The sequence below is a fragment of the Leptosomus discolor genome, chromosome 3, assembly GCF_034619465.1.
Source record: "Leptosomus discolor isolate bLepDis1 chromosome 3, bLepDis1.hap2, whole genome shotgun sequence".
NCBI lineage: Eukaryota > Metazoa > Chordata > Aves > Leptosomiformes > Leptosomidae > Leptosomus > Leptosomus discolor.
In genome coordinates, this window is record NC_141393.1 from 69,352,319 (window position 1) to 69,362,729 (window position 10,411).

A 10,411-nucleotide genomic window follows, 5' to 3' on the forward strand; every position below is an offset into this window, starting at 1 on the left:
TTTAACTTCATTAAATATAGTCTGTCTGTATTTTGTATGCATATTCTGTATGTATAAGATTCTGTTTCTCCTACTGTGTAATTAATAGTCTGTCCCATTCTTTTAATTGGAAAAACATCTTCACTGTGATAACTTTATCTTATGTTAATATCAGAAAAATCAGTGATGAAATGCATGTTTTATTTTCTAGGGAGGACTGCAAAGAGACCTGAGAATGAGATGGACTTACCGTGAAAGACCTGAAGCTCTTGGTATACACATCATTGATGAGCTGCCGATGAACACAGCGTACGCCTCAGAGGATGGATGTGAATGTGGACTGGGACTCTGAGAATAACATTTGTGGCACAGGTGAGAAGCATTCAAATTATTGCAGAAAGACCACTAAGCAGGTGGGCCACACATCTAGCCTCTAGAAGGAGGTAGACATGAGTTACTCACAGACATACAGTCCTCGTTGCAACTCTGCTGGACCTTCAGGTAGGCCTGAGCTTCCTGCAGAGTTGCAGTGTGAAGACAAAGAAACCTATGAAACCTACTACCAGGAACGAGGTGAGAGTACAGGTGGGGTATTTGTGCCCTCCAGTACCAACTTTGACCTGCAGTGTGAAGATAAAGATTTAGAGCACTGTTCCTCTGAGCGGTCTGAGAAACCACAGAGAAGACTACGCGACGGTAACGAAAATACTGTTCTTGCTGATGTGTTTGATGAGGACCTGGAGCCTGTTTCTGAGGAAGCTTTGCCATATCGGTGCAAGAAGTGTGGTTCTTCTTTCCAGGGTATGAGTGAGCTGCAGGAACATAAGCGAACTCACCTTGTGGAAAACTCATACCGATGTCCTGTCTGTGCCAAAGAGTTCTTCCGTGCAGCAAATTTGCGAATGCACAAGCTCATCCATTCTAGTGACAGGCCACACAAATGTCCAGAGTGTGACAAGGGTTTCATTCGCACGGCTGATGTCTGGAGGCACCTACGCAATGTGCACAAGATTGAGCGCTCCATGGTGATCCTGGGAAATGGCATGGCTAGGAACCCGTGGTCGATAGTGCACCGTAACCAACACGCTGTTGAGTACACTGATCAGCCTTGCACCGAAAACCAGAAGTCTGAGGAAGACGACTATAAACCTTACGTCTGTCCAACGTGCGGCAAAGGTTTTGATAAGCCGAACCTGCTTTCCAAACACAAGGTGATCCACCGACAAGACAAGCCCTATAAGTGTCAGGAATGTGACATGGCGTTTGTCCAGCTGCTCAGGCTGAAGAGGCATCAGCAGACTCACTCTGGGGAGCGCCCCTTCTACTGCGAGGAGTGTGGAGGGACGTTCACCCGGCTGGCATCGCTCCAGCGCCACCACCGCATCCATACTGGAGAGAAGCCCTACTCTTGCAATTACTGTGGTCATTCCTTTACCGAGTCAGGTACCCTACGGAGGCATGAGCGCACACACAAATTGGACAAATCTTAGTTTATTTGTGATTGTGGTCTCCTTGGTTGCTTCTTACCTGAACGAGGCCTGCTCAGTTGGGCTGGAGAAAGCACTCCACTGCATGCACTCTGGCCAGTCCAGACCCACTTCCCAGCAGTGGCTGACAGGGAACACTACGTCATGGGGATCTCTGGAACTTGTACTGGTAGAGATTGCATTCACTGGCTTTAAACTGGCTTTGTATGAAAAAATTAACCTGGTTACTGCTGCGTAATGATGTGTGAGACTTTAGAAGACTAAAATCACTCACATGCTAGCGCTGTCTCAATTTGTTGAACTGATCAGCTTGAGCTTTTTGCAAGGATGCATGGGTTACAAGACTTCTCTCTGCAGTCTTGGTCACTGGATAAATTGGCCCTGCCCTCTTGAGAGTGATGGCTCTTTGGCACTGGTTTTGGAGATCTGTTATTGCAGGTCTTTGCTAAGTCAGAACAGTCTGGAGTTGGCCCTCTATCCCTTCTGTCCTTGCATTTTGCCAAGTTTTACTTTCCGTGACTTTTTTTTTTTTTTTTGGAGGGGAAGTACCATGTTGGTTATTAAAAAACCAAAACAAAACAAAACAAAAACCCAATCACAAAACAGTTCCTTAATAAACTCAACGGTTACCCGCTGTATTTCAGAAATGTTTCTGTCTAAAGGAGTACCAATCCTTTATGCACTTTCATGTGATTAGTTGAATGTCTGTTAATAATGGAAAAAGCTTTATCTTCATTATGATGGTGCATTTTCTTGGGGTGAGGGATTTGAATATGTTTGTGTCTCTGATGGAACCGTGCACTCTAAATATGTCCAGCTGAGTATTACAGTAGGAAATGTTTGAGAACACAGAATTCAAAGAGCAGAAGACCAAATTTAAGACATCTTTGCTACTCATTGCACAGGAATCCTCTTCATGTAAACATTTTCACACATAAGGAAGCTTCTCATAACAAAACCATGTTTTATGTTCTGTGATGTGTCTTGAGTACTACCCAAAGAGTCTGCTACACTCTTCACTTTTATTTAGATTCAAATGGTTAGCGAAGAAAAATTTCCTTAGAAACTAGCCTGGCAGACTGAGACAGGTGCTGCCAAATACCCCAAGGCTGTAACTTCCAAAGAGGTATATATTGCCTCAGTTCAGTGGGGTTTTTAACTTTGAAAATTAATAAAGGCAGTTAATCTACTGTTAACTGCTGTTGTAGAAGCATCCAGTTTGTCCTTAAGTTGCAGCCTTTTGGTGTTGGAAAGCTTTGCTTCCTTTCCCCTGCAAGCTGTCATAATTTCACTAGTTTCTTTCTAATGCATTCTGCCTTTTCAGCAGGAAGTTGTGCAGCTGAATGAAAGTAAAACTTCGGAGTAATGTACCTTTGCATTTACTACCAGGCTATTTAATGTAAAGTACTGATTGTGTCATTTGTTTCCATATTTCATAGAGTAAAAAATGGTGATGGCTGCTCAGCACCTTCCACCCGTGTGAAAGCTGAGCAGGCATTTTACAGTTGTAGGTACTGTCGTGTCTGATGGGAGGTCCTTGGCTCAGGTCAAGCCAAACCACTGTCCACAGCAGCACTTTAGCTTAGTCATGAATGGGAGACTAATTCTCCCAGCCTCACTAATGGGTCATTTCATTTTCGTTCCTCAAAGAAGCCTCCAGATTAGGGAACGGATCTGCATCCCACTTCTTAGGGATGTGTTATGTTGTCTCTGAAATGATGTACTTTTGTAATGCAGATACCTCTGCCGGGATGATTGGACCCTGCGTACCATACGCATTCACTCCAGCTGTGAGTGAGGCTTCTCCAGACTGCCCTCTGCAGGTAGTTCCAGTATGGTTTTAGGTTTCTGAAGGGCTTTTGATGGGGCCTCGTAGCAAAGGGTCGGTCTTATCCGAGGGCTGCTTAGCCTCTCTAAGAGGAAAGATGTTTGCATGAAAAAAATCCTGGCTGAAAGGAGACTGTGGGCAAATGATCTGCAGAGAGAGGTCATCAGCGCTGTTCTGTGGGGACCGTGCTGTTCAACATAATCTGAAATGACCTGGAGAGAGGGCAGATAGCAAGGTGACAAAGCCATTTCAGAAGCTGTCATGCATTAAGCTTCCACCCTCATCTTCTAAACTCATTTTGAAGTTGTCAGCTACAGTCTCTCCTTTTCAGCATTCTGCTTCTTCCTTGGGTATGCAGTGCTCTTGCTGTAGGGGGTTTTAATATCCAATTAAACTGCACCACTATGTGCACCTTTGGGTTGTGTGACTGTTCTGCTTAGACAGTTGCAGTAATTGGGAACATCTAGTTATTCTGCTTTTTGGTGTTAGTGGTTGGTGGAATCTGTACCAGTAAGAGCATAATGGTGAAAGTGTTTTGAACAAAGGTCGGTTTAATGGGAAGAGTAAATGGTTGGTGAAATGAAAACTATTAGGCTTAACTAAAAGGTTATTAAAAAGATACTTGCCTGGAAGGTTGACTTGCATATAAAGTGCTTGGATGTGTGAAAGGAGTAATTAAAATGCATGATGGTTTCTGGGAAAATTGTGTTGAACTCTTTGAAGTAACTTCCACTAACTCCTGTGCAAGCTACAGGAAATCCCTTGGAGCTTAATTTAATCTGGAGATCGTCACTTTTGCACATTTTTAATATAAAGGTTTGGAAATCTGTCCCAGGCCCTGACATTCAGAGTGTCAGTCTGAGCTGCTGATAGCCTGCAATAGACGTAGCCAGTAAGAATACTTAGCTGAAACAGGAAGAAAGAAAGTGAACAAATATACCTGCTCTACAGCGTTGCTTCATTAGAGAGGTTTTGAAGTGTGTCGTTTCAGCAGAAGTCATTTTCTTTGTTCAGAGTGTATCTGTTAGCTCCACCAAGTCATGTCACCAAGAAAGGCCATGGAAGAAGTGGTTCCCTTTGATGCTGTGCTGTGCAGAGGACTTGCTCACAGGCCTTCGTTGCCAGGGCATTACGGGAAGCACATGGACACAAGCACAGGGCTGGAGCTCTGAGCTAGGCAGGGGATTCTGAACGTGCGAATACTTTTGATCGCTGTCTGGTGTTTGTGAACAGTGAAATGTAGAAATATCGTTTGCTAATTTTCCTGTCCTCTCACTACATTGCTTCTGTCCAACTCATTTCCATCACAGGAAAATTGTCTCATGACTAGGAAGTTACACTAGCTCCAGTGCTGCAGATTCCTGGTCCTCACTGACCTGGAATCACTGGCCAATCCTTCGCAAGCCACAGTACTGTTTTCTTACTTTGTTAACAAAGGTGTTGCATGGTAAACATGCCTGTGCTTGTGGAGTGTAGATACAACATCTCGCACAAAGGAAAAGCTACTACTGCAGTTTTTCTGCTCCTCTACATATCATCATCCTCCTGTTGCACTATTTGCCTTCTCCTGGTGTGGAGGAGTCTGAAGCAGGAACAGGGAGCACTAAGCAATTGTGTAAAAATTGATGTAAACAGAGAGCACTAAGCCGTCCATCATTTGTCAATTAATCTGAGCAAAGGGCATTGAAACCTCTGGAGTAGGCAGCTTTTATTTAAAGTGAGGCTTCATCATGTGATGATCTGCCTCTGATCTTGTACAGTTCCTGTTGGCATAAGGAGCCCCCACTGTGGCTTTCCTACTTGCAGGCTGAAAACAAACAGGGGCTGACATCTCACCAACAGAATGGCAGATGAATAGCACTTTGCTAGGATGACATACTGGAAATAGGAAGGAAAACAATGCTTTTATTTTGGTGATCCCAGCTGTGTCTGATACCTTGGGAAGTTAAAAACTTGTGGGCCTGTGCAAGGTTAGAGTAATTTTAAAAGAGCAACCACAGAATGGGAGTGAGCCCATGAAGCAGGTAATACAGGCCTTTGCACCAGAGTGCAGCGCACTTGCAAGTTCGCTGTAGGATGGCTGTGCTGCTAAACTCCCCTCTGCTAGTGGGAATGTAGTTTTCCAGAGGACGGTGTGGTCAAATGAACATGCTTGTGCAGTTCATGTGATGGCTTTGCTCTCGTTTATCTGCTAGAAGAAAACATCAGAGCTATCAACTCCTTTTCTCATTAAAGGTTTTATCTTAATTGTTGCTTAATTGTGCTTCAAATCTGAAAGCAGAAGTAGTGATTTGTTCTGATCAGATCTGCTTCTGTACAAGCTACCAGCATGCATCTTGTTGGCTGCAAGGGACTGTTAAGGAACAGGCCCCTGGGCTCAGAGCCATGCACAGGTAACAGGAAGGTAGCCTAGCCACCAGCTTGCCATTTAACAGCTATTCCAAATAACTACCTGGCATGCCTTAAAAAGAAGCATCTTCCTTAATGCAAGGATGTTCCTTGTTGAGTGTGGTAAGTTTTACCCCAAAAGAGTCAGGATGTTTTGCTAGCCTGCTTGCCCAGCCTCTATTCTGCTTGAAAGAGGTTGTGCTAATTTTCTTCTTCCTTGATACCTTGACCATTGTTGTTGCTTCTGAAAATACTGCTGTGGTGTTGGCTGGTTGGAATGGTTTAGTGACTTCAGTGGGTTCTTTTGGGTTGCGTGGTGGATTGACAGCAATTCAGAAAGAGGAGTTACTAAGACCTGAGGTGTCAGCTGTTGTTAAAGGATTTGGTCTGAAGACCTTTGCTTGGTGAGTGCTGTGAGTGATGGATGACTTGTTTGGGAAAGGGAATTGGGAGAAGGTACAATACAGCATTCCATCTCCCAGACTCCCAAGATCAGAGTGTGATCTAGTTGACCTTTCTTATGGGACCTCTTAGGAAGATTGCTAGTATGTATGTCTTAGTACTTGCATTTAAGAAGCTCTTGGACCAGTGTTAGCTAGATTTCATATTTATACCTTATTTGTCTAAAAAGAAGATGAACTCGCTTGTAGAAGTCTGTCTGCTGACTGTGCAAAACGGTTTGCCCCAGGAGGCCAAAAAAAAAAAGGCGGCATTGACTTTTGAGTTGAGAAGAGTCTGTGTTCTGTAACGTGGTTCAGCACAACCCCACGGAAATCTTTCTGCTGGCACGGTGTTAAATCCGCTGGGTGAAAGCTGACCTTGTCAGAAAGCATGGCTGTGTTGGAGCACTGTGGGAAAATCTGGGCACTTACACCACATTGCTGGCACCAAATCCAGCGGACTGGGGCTGGTTTTCACCTGTTGCAGTGTGCTTTGGGAGATGTTTCCTTCCTAAAAAGTGGGGAGACTGGAGGCGGGCCGGGGGGGGGCGTTTCCTGAGTGCAGAGAAATGGTTAGCTGGTCTCGTCTTGCTCTTACAGCACAGCAGCGTGCGAGCACAGCAGAAGTGCAGTATGTGGAGAAGGCTGAGGTCTGTGTTCGTGACTGTGGTCCTACAGGTGGAACCTCTGCTGAGACAAGGCTGCCTGCACGCTCACTGTGAAGCCTCCCACCAGCCTTTGCTTCTCGCATACCAAAACTCACTCCTAGGGATACCTGCAGGCTTGGGCTGAGGTACAGGAAGACATCTGTGAGTAGCTGCAAGACCTTATGTCCTGCTTCACTTCTGAGTGTCTGCAGATACACAGTCCTTGCATACAGTAATAGACACTGCAATACGCTATGCATCTGTACAAATACCTGGATTTGCTTAAGACCACAAGCAGCACATCAGCTAAAAGCACAAGAGATTGTCTTTTAGAACTGTTCATGGCATACATGAGTAGATAGAGAGTACTTCTTTCCAGTGTATTCACTTGAGATATAACAGCAGCTTTAAAGTAGCTCCAGGACAGGGGAGTTTGCGTAAACACAAAGAATAGCCCCAATTTTAACTACGTTATTTCCTTCTCTGTTTGCGTACTGTGACACAGCACCCAGTTTGTAATGATCAGTCAGTAATCACTGCAAGAGCAAAAAATAAAGCTAGGCTCCCCCCGTCCTTGGCAGCTACAATACTATACAATACAAGCACATTTATTATAAACACATATATGTATCATCATTTACAGATATATTTGCACGCCTTCAATAGCACCGCATGGCCAAGTGGTCTGGGACCAGGGCTCAGCTCTTCAGCAGGTTTTTACCACTGTGAAGGGTGGGATGCAGGACGTCCTCCCAAAGCACAGGGGGGTAGTGCTGGCAGCAATGTATAAAGGGCTGACTGACTAAGGTGGCAAGGTGAAAGATCTCTGCTCCTCTCCAAACTGGAAACAAGGACAGCTCTCTTTTTGGATGTGCTTCCTCAAATTGATGTGATTTCTTGTGATGGAAGACAGCCAACTCTGAGCAAGGAAAGGCCCAGCTTGATCTGGTTTGTTAATACTCAAAAGGGAGAAGCAAATTTGGGGAGCTTTTAGCAATTCCCAGTGCAGAGCCTTGCTCAGTGCATTGTGCACTCACCTGTCTTTTGACCTGACTTCCTTTTTCACACTGCTATAGTTGCTTTTTTGCTTCTGTCATCAGGAAACACTCTTGAGGAAGAGTTTTAAGTGGCTCTTCTGTCTTGTTTTGTAAAGATTTTGCTGGCTGACTCTGTACAGACCTGTAAAACGTGACCACCACCCCTGGCAGTGGAAATGATGGAGTCAGCATAGCATGCACCTTCCTTATTCTTCCAGACTGGTCTCCAAACCCTCCCTGGAAGAGCTTGCATGCAAGAGGTTGGACAGGCTGGAGCAGAGTGACATGGACTCTGGAGCAGCAGACACTCACCATGGTTCTGGGCTTCATCCTTCACCTTACCTTGTGGTGGAAGGGGATGCTCATCCTAAAACTACACAGAGCCCTGTTCTCCCTTCCAGAAGGTCAGTGCTAAACACCAGCCCAGTGTGTACTCAGCCTCACTCTGCATGAGAGAGTCTAAAATCCAGGGATACTCTGACTTGGGAAACATCAGAAACTTTCCTATACTGTTGTCTCCTGCAAATGAACCTGGTGTTGGGCTGGTATAGCAGGAGGGGTGTAAGGAAGGGCCAGAGGCCGGGGTGATGAGCTGAAGTGTAAGCCAAGCATGGTTGCTGGAGGTAATGATGAGGGCAAGGATGATTTAGGGTTGTGTCCAGAAGCATGAGGTTTGTGTGAAGAGCATTCTAGGACTTGGATCCTGACCAGACTGGCATCCAGTAAGCAGGCATTTAATAAATGCCACTCTTCTTTTAGCAAATGAGAAGGGTGGAAGGGACTTTCTGTTTTCTCACACATGCCAGGGCCCTTGCTGCAATGAAGAGGTCAGCAAGGCACATCAGCTGTGTCACCTGTTCATTCCTCATCTTTCAGGCCCACCTCTGGTCCCATGGGACACTCAAGTGGGTGGTGAATCTTCCTTCCTGAGCACTGTGTTCACAGAGTTGTGAAAAACGGCTGGGAAATCCCTTCCCAGAGGTGGCCAGCCAAGCTCTTGGGAGGAGTCAGCAGCATGAGCCCTTCTGCATGGGGATGCTTCAAGGTGGGTTCCCATCCAGAGAGCCATTTCCCCTGCCTGAGAGGCTCAGATGCAGCTGATACACCAGTGTAACTGGTGGGGAAGCAAATGATGCTGGACAGTTAAGAGGCAGCAAGGGATGGGACCACAGCTTCATCATGGAGCTACTCCCAGGCAATTGCTGGAAAGACCTTTCAGGCGAGTGCTATAAACTTGAAAATGATGCTCTGAGCCCTTCATGTGGATCTCCCTTGAGCAGGGAGATCTGGCAGGCAAAATGTTGTTTGTCACCAAGTAAGGCTGCATAAACCAGGTACCAACCATTAAATATCTCTGTTGTCATTTGGAAAACCCTTGGGTTCTAGCATTTGGGGATGCAGCGATAAGTAGTAATTAATTATTAAGAAAGAAAGAAAGAAGCCAAAAATGCTTCTTGCCCTTTTGTTCTTCGCAACAGACGGGTGAGAACAGGATGTTCCCAGCAGTAACTTTTTAATTATTTCACTACTGCACATCTCTCTTACAGGGCAAGTTAGAAATGTCAGTTTAATTTTCTTTTAATTGCCTCAGCTATCAGGTACCTCAGAAACTCCATTTTTACCAACCATCTAGTCCTTGTTCTTGGTCTCAGAAAGCAGCTTATTGCTGTAGAAACACTCCGTGTACTTCTGCTTCTGAAAGGGCCTCTCCCAGGAGGACAGCAAAGGATGCAAATATTTTGCCTGTATCTGGCATTACTCTGTGTGAAAGGGATGTGTTTTGCAACACAGGAAGCTTCAGGCTTTGGTTTGGTTTTCCTTGCCCATTTCCATGTGGAATTTAAACCCAGCGTGTATTTGCTTAACCCATGGCGGTGTTGGGGTTTTCACCATCCCATGAAGTGTGTGCGGTGCCTTTGCATGGCCAGGGCAGGGGGCTCAGCCTTGCCAGGGGGGTGGTTCCCATGCTCGCCAAGCTGGAATCCTCTTTTCTTGGAGAGAGAACAGTCAGAAATGGATAATGCGTGAGTGACTGAGCTCTGCCTCTTTCCCCTCTGCTTGGTCAGCCTGCTTTTTACTGACTGCTTCCTCCTTCCCCACTGGCCATGTGCTGGGGGCGCCTTGGGGTGCAGAGGTGCTTGCAGCCTGGTTTTCCTCCGGCCATGCAGCTTTCCCTCAACTGCTTGTCCTTAGAATGGGGAAGTCAGGGTTCCTCTGCACCATCCTGGGGGATATCGTGGTCCATGTGGAAGGGCTGCTGGTGCACTTGTTGCCAGGATCGGTGGGTTGCCACACCAGTGCAGGGGGCCACCAGGGAGCTGCTAGTGCCGCTTGAGGGTGGCTGCGTGAGCGAAGGCGTGGGCACAGTGGGGGCAGGCGAAGGGTCACTCGCCAGTTTGAGTGCAGTGGTGGTGGGCAAGGCAGGAGGACTGGGCGAAGGCTGTGCTGCAGTCGGGCCTCTTGTGGGGCCGCTCTCATGTGTGCAGCATCTTGTACTCGAAGAGTTTGGAGGACTTGGTGAAAGCCTTGCTGTAGAGGCAAAGGGCTGCTTGCCAGTGTGGACCTGCTGGTGCTCCACCATCCAGCTGGCCACAGTGAAGGCCTT

General features: G+C 46.2%; 1 pseudogene; it reads left to right on the forward strand.

Annotated features, from left to right (window-relative positions):
• Positions 1–302: 302 nt before the first annotated feature.
• On the forward strand, positions 303–1,469 carry LOC104348793 (uncharacterized; annotated as a pseudogene).
• Positions 1,470–10,411: the final 8,942 nt, after the last annotated feature.